The following is a 14,686-nucleotide window of genomic DNA, read 5'->3' on the forward strand; positions in this document are numbered from 1 at the left end:
TCTGATAACAGATCTGAGATCTGACAAATGTCATGACTCAGATCTGTAATCAGATCTATTGTTTATGGTGGATATCTATATACATGTTGATAAGTAAGAGTTCTGAGCAAAAGTCGTGAAACTGATCTCTCTCTTGGCTGTCGAGATTTATATTGCTGGGAGATGCTGTCGTGAATTACTTTATTTATGTTGATAAATACGCAACTGTCGTGAAACTGATTTCTCTCTTGGCTGTCGTGATTTATATTGCTCGGAGATGCTGTCGTGAATTCCTTTATTTATGTTGATAAATACGCAGCTGTCGTGAAACCTATTTCTCTCTTGGTTGTCGTGATTTATATTGCTGGGAGTCGTGAAACTGATATTATTTTTGGCTGTCGTGGTTTATATTGCTGGGAGTTGCCGTCGTGAATTCCTTTTGGCTGGTTGATAAATACGCAGCTGTCGTGAATACCTTTATCTATGTTGATAAGTACAAGTGTTGTGCAGAAGTCGCGAAATTGATTTTTTTTTTGCTGTCATGAGGTATATGGCTGGGAGCAGATGTCGTGAGTTAAATTTTTTTTTTATGTTATTGTTGGCTGTGCTCAGATTCTATTTAGCAAGCAGCTGGGTGCTGTGTAGTGATCTTTTTGATTCATCAGGCATTATGTATATGGCTGGGAGCAGATGTCGCGTGATTCCCTGATGTGTTGAAAAAAAAAATTCTGTTTGTGGGAATCGTGTCTTTTCAAGTGGGATTCTGTGTTGGGCACTGTGGTATCACACTCTAAGTCGTGTGTTGGGTGCTGCTACTGGTTGTAGTAGTGGCGAATGTGTGATGATAACACACTCTAAGTCGTGTTGGATGTGTGATCTTGATTTACAGCCTATAGTCATCCTTGGTTGAGGTGAAAGGTTTTGGTCAAGTTTCTTTAAAATTATATTTGGAGTTTGGATCTGAACAGTCGAAGGTCGTGTTTTTCAGATTTCATTGGTGAAGTCAAAACTTGATACAGTCAGGCTTGTTGATTGTGGGTATGCGTGTGTGGTTGTTCCTGCATTTTGTGAATCAAGCCCATTAGTTTATATTATGGCTCAAGTGATTAAATCAGATGCAGATTCCTCCAATGATTGTGTAACTCTTAGCAGGGCTGAATATGACAAGCTCCTTGCTTTACTATCATCCAATTCAAAGTCTTTTGTTGCGGAGGTTGTGTGCTCGGCAGGTGATGACCTATCTGCTCAAGGTGGTAGGTGGGTCATTGATTCTGGAGCCTCTGGTCACTTGTGCGGAAACTCGAGCAATTTTTTGAGTTTAAAACCTGTGACAGGTCAGAAAGGGGTACGTCTTGCTGATGGTAGCTCTTCCCCAATTGTAGGGCAGAGAAACATGTCTATTACCCCTACTCTTCAATTGTCACATGTTCTTCATGCTCCTTCGTTTCCACAGAATTTATTATCAGTTAGTCGAATGACAAAAGAGTTGAATTGTAGAGTGATTTTTGATCCTATGGGATGCACCTTTCAGGACTTGCTGACGGGGAGAAGGATTGGTGGTGGCTATGAGGAAGGTGGTCTGTATTACCTTCACCAACCAGAGGTTTCGGCCCACTCTGCTGTTACATCATCCTTAAGTCCTCCAATGTGGCATCATCGTTTGGGTCACCTTCCAGTGACAAAACTTCGTCGTGTCATTCCTCATATTCCTCCCTCAGTTTCTTTTCAGTGTGAAACATGTCAATTGGGAAAACATTGTTGAAGCTCTTTTCCCTCCAGTCAGAATCCATCAAGTCAAGGATTGTTTAATCTTCTTCATGTAGATGTGTGGGGTCCGAGTAGGATTCCGAATAGGTCTCAATGTCGTTATTATCTAGTTATTGTTGATGACTTCTCGAGACTATCGTGGGTGTTCCTGTTAAAAGATCGGTCTCAAGGTTCTGTCATTCTTAAATCTTTAATTGCAGAGATAAAAACTCAATTTGACATATGTGTTAAAATTGTTCGCACCGATAATGCTCTTGAGTTCAAATCCAAAGACTTACTTCAATTCTACTCTGGTAATGGGATTCAACCTCAATTTACATGTCCCCATACCTCCCAGCAAAATGGGGTGGCTGAGAGGAAACATAGACAAATCCTTAATGTTGCTCGGTGCCTTATGATTCAATCCAATATGCCTGCTACATACTGGGGCGATGCGGTTTTGACAACCGAGTTTCTTATAAATCGCATGCCGTCCAGTTTTGCAGAAGACCAGATCCCAATTCAAATTCTCCATCCAGAGGCTCCTCTCTTTCCTATCCCCCCTGAAGTTTTTGGATGTGTGTGTTTTGTGCATAAGCTGGGTCCTGATCGAGATAAACTTGCTGCGCAGTCTATTAAATGTGTTTTCCTTGGGTATCTTAAAAACCAAAAAGGATATCGTTGCTATGACCCTATATCTCATAAAGAGTATGTCAGTGCGGATGTTACCTTCTTTGAGTCTAGTCCTTATTTTTCGAGTACTACTCCAAGGTTACAAGAGAGTCAGGGTGATGTTTTTCCTCTGCCAATTCCCCCTTTTCCTTTAGAGTCGTTCACTCCAAAGCCTGTGGCTCCATCCTCTGGGGAGTCTCGATACAGAAACCCTCCTATAGTGTATACTCACAGGTTACCACCTACCTTCATGCCCCCATTATCTTCTTCTCCTGAGGCAAGTATCACTGAGCATACTGAAGTTTCTGCTATTGATGAGGATCTTCCTATTGCTCTGCGAAAAGGGAAAAGATAGTGCACCCTTCATCCCATTTCTCAGTTTGTTTCTGAAGTTAATCTTGGGGCTTCTATGAGGAAGTTTATCTCGGCTTTGTCTGCCTCCTCTGTTCCGCTTCATCAAAGTCAGGCTCTATTCGACCCCAAATGGATGCAGGCTATGAAGGATGAGATGTATGCCCTATGTTTCAGGGATACTTGGGATTTGGTGGATCCTCCAACTGATGCAGATATTGTCGGCTGCAAATGGGTATATACCATTAAATATAACTCGGATGGGTCAATTGAACGGTACAAAGCACGGTTGGTTGCAAAAGGGTATACTCATACTTATGCTGTTGACTTTTTTGAAACTTTCTCCCCAGTTGCTCGACTTGGCACGATTCGTCTTGTTCTTTCTGTTGCTGTGCACCATGGATGACCCTTGTTTCAGTTGGATGTCAAGAATGCCTTCTTGTATGGGGATTTGCATGAAACTGTCTACATGCAACAACCCCCAGGCTTCGAGGTTCAGGGGAGTGTAAGAAGGTGTGCAAGTTGAAGAAGGCTATTTATGGCCTGAAGTAGAGTCCAAGGGCATGGTTTCACAAATTATTTGAGGTAATGTCTAGTTTTGGCTTTGTCAGGTCAGCTTCAGATCACTCCTTGTTCATCAAGAAAACCAGTGCTGAAATTGTTGTTATGGTGGTATATGTCGATGACATCATATTAACAGGGAGCAATGCCCAAGATATTTCTGCCACAAAAGATCATCTTCAGAAACACTTTGTTACTAAAGTTCTTGGTCACCTTCGATATTTTCTGGGTATCGAAGTTGCAAGAAACAAATAGGGCTTAGTGTTGTCTCAAAGAAAGTATGTGTTGGACTTATTAAAAGAGACTGGAATGCTAGGAGCCAAGCCAGCTAATATTCCAATGGATCCCAAAACTCACATGTTCGATGAAAAGTCTGAGTATGTAGACAGTGCCAACTTTAGATCCTTGGTGGGTAAGTTACTATATGTGACTGTTACTAGACCTGACATTTCATTAGCTGTGAGTAAAATCAGTCAGTTCATGGACAAACCTACAAAAGTTCACTGGGATGCAGCTATGATGGTTATTCGGTACTTAAATGCATCTCCTGGTAAAGGTCTGTTGTTTAAACGAAATCCATCTTTGGACGTTGTTGCTTAAACTGACGCAGATTATGCAGGATCTGTTGAAGATAGGAAGTCAACATCTAGATTTTGTGTGTTTGTGGGAGGAAATCTTGTTACCTGGAGGAGTAAGAAACAAACCGTTGTAGCCAGGTCGAGTGCTGAATCTGAATACCGAGCAATGGCCCAGACTGCAGCTGAGATTATGTGTGTAAAGTCAGTCTTGACCGAGCTTCAGGAGAAAGTATCCCTACCTATATTGATGATGTGTGACAATAGGGCTGCTACATATATTGCCAACAATCCAGTGTTTCATGAAAGGACTAAACATATTGAAGTTGACTGTCACTATGTTCGCGACTTGGTTCAGGCTGGGTATATCTGCACAGATCATGTATCTTCCGAAGATCAAGTAGCTGATGTTTTTACCAAAGCCCTGGCGAGACCAAATTTCTCAAAGTGTTGTGACAAGCTGAGCATGATTGATATCTATGCTCCAGCTTGAGGGGGAGTGTTGAGACTAAGATGTTTTTAGTAAAAGGTTTTTAGTAAATAAGTTTTTCTAAACTAGAGGTTATTTGAATCTTATTCTTTAATGAGGGACCTGGGTGTAATTTTGTTCCTTGGACTCTCTCTATTTAATATAGAGATTAGCCCTAATTGAAGAAGAAGTTCTATTATTCTCCATCCGTCTCTCTCTCTCTCTCTCTCTCTCTCTCTCTCTACCTTGTGCTTTGCGCTTCTCACCTTGCCTGCAACAATAACTTCGTATTTTTAGTATATAATATGTATTTTAGATATAGCATATATATTTAGATTATATTCAGTTATTTTTTAATTTGTTTTGTATTTATGTGATATATATATATATATATATATATATATATATATATATATATATATATTAGCCATTGGAATTGCCACACCCACACCCGTACCCAGGTGACAGCCTGTAAATTTATTGGACTTGGATCAGATATAGATAGATCCAGGTCTGTATGACAGAAAAGTCCCTCGTCTACCTTTGATGCCGTTCATCTCAGGTTGATATGCAACAACTGAATCCAACAATTGAAGCCCATGTCTGATGTAATTGGGCCCTCTCATCTTGAAATGTTTTTAAGTATCTGAGGGGCTGGATTCCATCAGATTTCATTTTGAATCTGGCTATAACTTGGGAAATCCCCACTCGCCTCTAAGTATGAGAAGTCAGATTCCAACTGATCTGACCTAAGAACCTATGGGTGTATTTGTCTAAATATGTTTAGTCACTATCTTAAACTAAAACTGTTTCTTACCTACACATGCTTGCTGAATTGTGTAAGATTCTGTGTTCTTTATCTATTTGATTCTTGAATTGCTTTAAGTTCTGGCGAGTTTGGATGCATGTTAATGTTGGTCCTTGATGAAGGAGGAATCTCTCAATCGCAGATTGCAAGATCAGCAAAGAGAAAAAACACAGCGGAAAAAGAAAAAGAAAAGATGAAAGGCTTTTCTGAGGTTTGCTTCAAGAGAGCTTTAATTTCAAGTCCGTATTTTTTGTATGCCGAGCATGCCTCTTTATAGGCTGCTTTCTTTCTTGGATTCCCTCAGGCTCGACGAGCAGTTGTGCCAGCTGGGAGAGGATCTCGATGGACCAAGGATTTTGATAAGGATGCTTTTAGAAAAACAGTTTTAGAAAAAGGTCCAGGTTCATCCACGAACGGGCCCTTGTTCGTGGATGAGACCGATCTATGCGGTTTATGGCCACATAGACTATCAACTCCCACTTGGCCATAAAGCTGTTGGGCTTGCTCCCACTTTTGTGGGTTTTTCCTTGGAGATTATGGTTTTTCCTTTTTAAGGATTTTCATCATAATCATAAATATCTTAAACCCATATAAGCAACATGTTTTGAAAATAGATCCTCATGGATTCCTTTTGTAAGAGGATCAACTATCATATCTGATGTCGGTAGATAATCAACAATTATCTCATTTTGCCCAATCATGTCATGTATGTAATGGTATTTTACCATTATATGCTTGCTCTTTTAGCTATCAGCTCCACTTTTCATTAAGGAAATGGTAGCCTGATTATCACAAAATAATTGTACAGGTTCAACTTCTAGATTTAACTTTAAATCACTTATGGACCTAGCCACACAACCCTGTTTCTTACAGGACCATGCAACAACTCCTCCTTCAAAGAGGAAGATGTAGCCAGAGGTAGATTTGCTGTCATCTTTGCATCCTGCAAAGTCAGCATCAAAATATCCAATTAAATCAAGGTTGTCAGCTTGAAAACTTAATTGTAAGCCTTTGAAACCTTTTAAGTATCAGAATATTCTTTTTTACTGATTTTTAGTGAGGCCAACCAGGATTACTTTGGTATCTACGTACAAGACTAACAACAAAGTTTATATCCGGTCTTGTACACAACATAAGATACATTAAGCTTCCTACAGCTTGAGCATATGGCACATCCAGTTTTTGTTGGCCTTCTGATGGGCGGTCACTTTTACTCAGATTTACTCCTTTAGCAATAGGAGCACCAGTGGGTTTTGAGTCATGCATTCTATATTTCTTTAAGATATGGTCAATGTATCTTTCTTCATTTAAGTTGAGAATTCTTGATTTTCTGTCTCGGGTAATTTTAATGCCTAGAATATATGAGGCTTGACCCATATCTTTCATTTCAAAGTTAGTATACAACCAACTTTTTAAATTGACTATCATTTCATTATTATTCTCGATTAATAATATATCATTTACGTATAACGGCGGAATGCAAAAGTGACTCTCACTTTTCCAAACATAAACACAATGATCTAACTGATTGGCTACATACCCAATTTTGGTTATTGCCTGTCACATGGGTGCGGGTGCGACTCAATTTCAAAAAACTTGGACACGGGGACACGGGTATATATATATATATTTAAAAAATATATCTATATATATATTTTAAAAAATATATCTAAGACCAAGACTGTACTGAACATAGTCTGGTAAAGACTGTAGCACAGTCTGGTAAAGGCAGTCTTGGTAAAGACTGTGCTCAACACAGTCTGGTAAAGACACAGTCTTGGTAAAGACTGTGCAGAGCACAGTCTGTGCAGTCTGGGTAAAGATTGTGTAGAGCACATTCTTTCTTTCTAAAAGTATATATATTTTTAAAAAAATATATAAAAGATAATTTTTTTAGTTTTTATACATTTTTTGTCCTAAAAAATGGACAAAAATAGACTCGGTCAAAGTTGACCGAGTCCAAAAAGTGGACGGACTCGGCCTCGATTCGTTGACTGAGTCCGACTCGGCGTTGATCGAATCCGAGTTGAGTTCGAAGCCGCACCCGTGTCGGGGCGTGTCGACTCGGGTGCGGCGCCTCCTTAGCCGAGTCCGTGTGACATAGGTTATTGCATTATGAAAAGCCAAATACCGCTGTCTTGGTGACTGTTTAAGTCTGTACAAGGATTTTTTCAACTTGTATGCTTTGTCACTATCTGTGACATAACCCTCTGGCTGAACCATATAAATGGTTTTTTTCAGTTTTTACATCCATCTATCATACATCAAGATCGAAGAAAGCCGCTATGGATAAAATTATCCTTATGGATGCAAACTTGGCCATTGGTGAATAGGTTTTAGTGTAATCAATTCCCTCTTTTTGGGAGAAACCTTTAGCCACCAGTCTAGCCTTAAATTTTTTCATTGTTCCATCATATTTGTCTTTTTTCTTTATAACCCACTTGCATCCAACAGGTTTTCTCCCTTCAGGAAGATCGGTCAATTCCCAGGCCTTCTTTTCAATAGATTCTATTTTCTCATCCATAGCTTTCTTCCATTCTGATGCTTCATGTGATTTTATTGCATCAGAATATGTCAAGTTATCAGTTATTTCATCCAGGTCCACTGAATAACATAGCTCTTCAGACAAAAATACATAATAATCATCTAAATAAGATGGAGGAGCTCTAGACCTTTTATGACCACTCAATCTTTGAGAAGTAGAGGGATCAGAATCAATAGGTTCATTGCCTGACTGTTCCACAGTTGGTTCATTACCAAACTGTTCTGTTCTGCAGTTGGTTCATTGCCTAACTGCTCATCATCATCCAGTAAATCAAACAAGTCATCACCTTGATCACTGGATTCATTATTTAGTTCTTCAAGGAACTCTACGTCTCTACTCTCGATCAATCTCAACCTTTGATGATATGACCTATAGCCTTTTGATCATTTAGGATAACCAATAAAAATGCATATAGCAGATCTATCTATTATCCAGTTTATCCATAGTAGGATCTAGAATCTTAGCATGTACTACAGATCCCTATCTTTTGAGATGGGCTAAGTCTCGTTTCATACCAGTCCATCTTTCATAAGGTGTGGTTGAGACAACTTTGCAGGGCACACAGTTCATTGTATACATAGCTGTACTCACAACTTCTCCCCAAAATACTTTGGGTAACTGTGCACCTGCCAACATGGATCTGACCATGTTCAAGAGTGTTTTGTTACATCTTTATGCAACACCATTTTGTTGAGGTGTTCTTTGGCATGGTTCTTTGCCTGTCAATGCCAAGATCTTTACAAAACTCACATAATTCATTAGAGGTGTATTCACCGCCTCTATCTGACCTTATTTTCTTTATGTTTCTTCCAAGTTGTCTTTCAACTTCACTTTTATATATTTTGAATTTCTCGAGTGCTTCAGATTTTTGTCTGATAAGATATAAGTATCCATACCTCGAGAAATCATCAATGAATGTTATACAATATAACATACCACTGTGAGTTTGGACCCTGAATGGTCCACAAATGTCTGTATGAATTATTTCTAATAGTTCATCAGCTCGCACAACATTTGATGAAAAGAGTTTTCTTGCCATCTTTCCATATATACAAGACTCACATTTTTCAAAGTGAGACTCATCAAAAGCAGGAATAATGCCTTATTGGGCCATTTTCTTCATCTTTTTAGTACTTATGTGACCTAATCTTTTATGCCATGTACTTATATCAACACTAAAGGCACAATCAATATTGACATAAAAAGTTTCTTTATTGTCACATAATTTGAACATGCTGTGTTCTTTTACATACTTGCCCTCAAACCCACAATGACTTTGTCAGGGACAAACCTGACCTCAAACCCTTTTCCAGTGAGGGCTGACACAGATACTAGATTCCTTCTCATAGAAGGTACATACAGAACATCATTAAACAAGACACTTGTTCCACCAATGTTCAATCTATAGGATCCAATTCATAGTACATCGCAATAGGAGTTGTTTCCCATATAGACTTTATGTTCACCAGGTTTCGGCTCTTTTAGATCCACATCCCCATCGGTAGTCTTGGCTATGTGACAAGTAGCTCTTGAGTCTACCCACCACCTTGAAAGCTCCTCATTCGCAAAGTGGCATTCTGACACAACACAAACAACCTCTTTGTTGTCACTTTTCTTATGGTTGTCGTTGTTGTATTGATTATTCCCATAAGTCTTGGTGTTTGAAATCTTGGTTCTGCGTTTCTCTGGATGTGACCCAATTTTTCACACTTGAAGCACTTGACTTGGGAGCCGTTGTTCCTTTGGGGTTTGCAAAAACCTGAGCCCTGCCTTTTGTTGAACTTGCCATTACCTTTTTTCTTAAAGTTATTGGTTTTAAAAGGTACTCAACTACTAGTTGGTGTCTCTTGAGCAATCAACAACTCATATTTTTTCTCTTTGTTCATGTGTTCTTGTTCTATAGCTAACTGCAGGGGCAACTCAGTTAGGTTAGGATTTTTGGAGTTTAACCTAAGGGCAGTAGTTACCATCTTCCAGGAAGGTGGAAGGTTGTTCAGGATAGTGGATACTTGCATACGGTCTGAAATAACATTCCCGGCTATGGCTAGGTCTTTTGCCATGACTAACATCCTATTGACATGGTCCACTACACTCTCATTTTCTTTTATTCTATATGAGTTATATTGCTCTAACAGTAGCTGGATGTGAACCTCAGATGTGTCATTTTACAGCAATTGCTTCCATCATATCTTTTGCTGAGGTGTAATCTTCAAACACCCTAATTAGGTCGTCATCCATGTAGGTAAGCATGATAGTCCTAGCCATTAAGTCATCCTTAAAAAACTTTTCATATTTGTCTTTTTCGTCCTTAGCTGGGGATTCTTCAAGCTTAGATACATGGGCATTTAGGACGTACTCTAGACCTTCTAAGGTAAGGGTATATGCCTTTTCCAGGTGGCAAAGTTTGTTCCACTCAATTTGTCAGTTTTGACTAGTTCAGAAGCGCACACTCGACTGACTATTTTCTTAAGACTGGTTTTGACAAGTTCAGCAAATTCAGGCAAAAGAAAAAGGAGACACAAAAATAAAGAGTGAGTTAATTCACAAATTCAGAACCTTAAAAATAAAGAATGCACCATCTTTAGTGATAAACAAAAATGCCTCCTTTTTTTTTTTTTTTTTTTTTTTTCGAACAAACCTCTTTCTGTGATTTTCAGAAAGACCTGGGTACTCAAAAGTAAATTTTGTAAAAATTAAAATAGTTTATGAAATTCCAAAATACGCAAACCGTTTTTTGCAATTTCTGAAAAGAAAAGACTGCGGGATAAAAGTTTTTAAACTTTAACCCGTTTTTTAAAAATATCTGAAAGTTTCAGGGTGTAAAAAACCCTTTTTGAGTTTTTTTTAGTTTTCTTTTGTTGGTTCTCTCTCCTCTCTCGACCGACTTCAGGGCGGCAGCGCTGCCGGTGGTCTTTCCGGCCAATCTCGGTGACACTCTGACTTACTGGAGGCTTGGGTTTGTAGATCCGGATGCAGGCTACTATTTTTTGAGCGTTTTGATGTTTTTCCCTCTTTCTTCTCTCGGTTTCTCAGAGGTACTGGTCTGCCAAAGATTTTTCCGGCGACACTCCTGCTCAAAGGAGGTTTGGGTTTGTAGATCCGATTGCAAGCTACTAGGTTCTGAGCCCCAACCCTAGAGGCCTTCGGTAAAAACGTTGTTTTCCGTCTGTCTGGGTTTCTCTGTGTTGTGATTTATTATTTTTTTTCTTTTTAACGAGCTTCCCGGTTTTGGGTTAAGGCTCAGGATGCCGATGGTTGTCTTTCAGTCGGTCTTTGGTGGTGTTTTATTGACAGATACGCCGGTGGTTGTCTTCCAACCGGTCGTTTAGAGAGGAACAAAAAAGGGTAGGATTTCAAGGTGATGCTAAAAAAACAGCGTCGACCTGAATATATTATGCCGACAGAATATATATGTATATATATTTTATGTCTAACATTCAGCTAAGTTTGCAGGTAAGTATGTTAGTTTTCGAATTTCAAATGAAACCTATATCACAGGGATTCGGCTAGGAGGGTGCCGCACCCGCGTCGACGCGACTCGACGCGGGTGGGGCACCGGGTGCGGTCAACCCAATCTTGGGTGTGTTGACCGCACCCAGGATCATTAAGGTCCATTTTTTTTAAAAAAAAAATTAGCCAAATGGGCTTCGATTTCTTTTTAAAAAAAAAAATATGCTGACAGTCTGTCAGCTGCAGCAGCTGTTCTGTCAGCTGCAACAGCTGTCTGTCAGCTGCTGACAACTGCAAAATTTGAAAAAAAACCCGCCTATTCCCCGACCCCCTTATATATATATATATATATATATATATATATATATATATATATATATATATATATATATATATATATATATATATATATATTACATTTTTGCCCTTGCCGCACCCCCGCACCCGCACCTGCGCCCGCACCCGCACCCGCACCAGCGTGACATAGAATGAAACATATACAAGCTTATTTGCAAAGAATGGCCTCTGTATGTCGAGGTCCTAACAGGGACTTGAGCAGTTTTCAGATAAGCTTTGGTGTGCTATTTCGCACACACAACCCTTTTAAAAAAAAATCCTTTTAACCCAAAAGGAAAAAATCTTGCTTGGTTTTGCAGACACTGATGTGTGGGAACCGGAGGAGAGATCAACTGCTTCAGGCTGCAGGCTGTGATTTGGGACCTAGCCTGGCTCTGATACCACTGTTGGTCCTTGATGAGGGAGGAATCTCTCAATCGCAGCCTGCAAGATTAACAAAGAGGAAAAACACAACAGAAGAAGAAAACGTAAAGATGAAAGGCTTTTCTGAGGTTTGCTTCAAGAGAGCTTCAATTTCAAGTCTGTATTTTTTGTATGCCGAGCACGCCTCTTTATAGGCTGCTTTTTCTCTTGGATTCCCTCAGGCTCGGCGAGCAGTTGCGGCAGCTGGGAGAGGATCTCGGTGGACCAAGGATTTTGATAAGGATGCTTTTTGAAAAACGGTTTTAGAAAAAGGTCCAGGTTCATCCACGAACGGGCCCTTGTTCGTGGATGAGACCGATCTATGCGGTTTATGGCCACATAGACTATCAGTTAATTTCAGATGTGACAAATTTTATTTGCAGGTGCAGAAGAATTACATATATAGTTGATGGAAAGTTAAGGCAGACCTATAATTTTTATGTTTTGATTCAGAACCAAAAACCTCTTTTAATGTTTTCATTTATGAGTTTTGCTATGTATTTTTAGGATTGTGTATGTTTTGTCTATATTATTTTACTGAAATTTTGCAAAAAAAGTGACAGAATAAGACTTTAGTTTTTCACCGTCATCAAGATCATCTTTATATGATCAGCAGTTAGGGAGAAACATTATCTAGAAGATAGACTGTTCTTCCTAAATATGCAAACAACAAAGATAGCTGTTTTGTAAAATTTCTCATTTTGTTTAAATTTAACAAAAAGTTCACATCATAGTGATAAACACGTTTTAAATGGAAAATTCTCATTTTTTAAAAACTTGCAAGAAATTGAATTTTTTTCATATATCTCGCATTTTTTACAAAATCTTGATAATTAAAAATTAATTAAAATTGATTTTTTATAAAAAAATATTGATAAAAATGATTTAAAAATAAAAATACATGTTTTTTTTGTTATAAATAGCCATTTAAAATGTAAATATCACATTTAATTAGCGATATTTATGTTTTTTCATAAATCTTGCGAGATTTTGAAAATCTCACGAGAAATTGCCGTTTTAAACTTTCAGGCAATTTCCTGTGATATTATCGCGAGATTTTCATAAGTCTCGCGATATTTGTCACACCGGTTCACATATAATTTTATGTGAACTTCGTGAAGTTCGCAAAAGAAAATGTGCAAACCACATTTTAGGTGTGCGTATGCAACACTCTATGAGCGGAGCGATATATTGTGCAAATTTTATCAGTTGTGTGTATGCTAAGAGTAAAAGAGACATTCTAATGTTGGCTATTTACGATTTTGAACATGATGTAAATATATGATTTTTGAGGAAACACGTCAAATTACCCATATACTACAATTATTTTTCATTTCAACTTTTCCTGATCTTTTTCTTTTAATTTATAACCCAAAAAAATCGCATCTCGCAGTCTTGGTGGCACTAGCTTAGCCTGGCATACCTACGATCATCGTGCCAGTAATATAAAACTTTGAGGCTAGGATCCCTGGGCCTATGCTATGCGTTGGCTTGAGCATAGGGGTGGCACTCATGAGAATCAATCCTTGACTGCGAGATGCGAGGGGCAACTTCCCTCGGTCGAAGTTAAAAAAAAAAAGGAAGGTAAGAAGAGTAAGATTCCTTTTGAAAAATTTTATTTTAAAAAATTTAAATGTATCATAAATTCAATAAAAAAGAAATATGGATGAGAATATAAAAATAAAGTAGATGATGACTCATAGGATCTAATCAATTTCTAAAATATGCATTTAATCCCTACACAATCAAGTTGTTGCTAAATGTTATGATTATCATAAAAAATAAAAAATAAAAAGAAAACTGATTCGGCAGTTTTTCAAGAAAATCGTTGAAAGAACAATTCCTAAAATATTGTTTCAAATATTAAAAAAAGAACCTATAAAAAAAGGTTTTAAATATCCCCTTTTGAAATATCGTTCTGTTGGGGCGATCCATTAGGTAAATCTCTCATTTAAAAAAAAAATGATTACTTTTTTTTGGACAAATCTTTTACATTTATTAGTTGTTGCTTCTGCCTAGCCTATGATCAGGCTCTCAAACTGGAATCAAATCTCGCTGGCGTATGAGGCCTGATGTTGCTTTATCACGGTTGGGGCATGAAAGGCTGGGTGGTCGTGTCCTCAACCTACAGTTTTACCTCGTAGGGAGGCGGGCCCATTAAATGACCCGGTTATCGGTGAGGGTTCCTCCATATAAAAAAATTGATAAAAGGTAAAAAGAAATAAAATAAAAGTTTGAATAACTTTTCCCCTTGTCTTGCATTTTGTGAATCACCGAAACAGGTATCAAGCTTTTCAAATTAGGACAAAACATTTCTCTTTTTATAGTTTTCCAGCTTTTAAACCTTTTTTGTTATCTTTAATAATATTAAATAAACCTTTTTTAATTAAGTTGATCTTTTCTTACTCAACTAGATCTCTTTATTTTATTAAATTATAAAATACAAAGTTGTTTCTATCCCATTAATATCATGATAAAAAAACTTGATACTTTTAAAATAGGTAATATTTCTCAACATGTCATGTTTTTTCAGAGTATGTAGGCTTTTGAAAATATCGTATCACCATATTTTCAAAATATCGTCCGTATTTGCTAATTACAAAATCACTACTGCTATCATCGACCGGTACCACAATATATGATCCAGCTAGACTCAGGTCTAGATCCGATACCAATGCCTCGTAATTGGATCTAGGTCCAGATTCACCTAGATCTGGTGAAGGTCTTGACAGCCCTAGAGTCAGGTATCCCAATCAAAATTGGGTTTCGGG

This window comes from Nuphar pumila, chromosome 4 (assembly GCF_984573655.1).
Source record: "Nuphar pumila chromosome 4, dmNupPumi1.hap1.1, whole genome shotgun sequence".
In the NCBI taxonomy this organism is placed as follows: domain Eukaryota; kingdom Viridiplantae; phylum Streptophyta; class Magnoliopsida; order Nymphaeales; family Nymphaeaceae; genus Nuphar; species Nuphar pumila.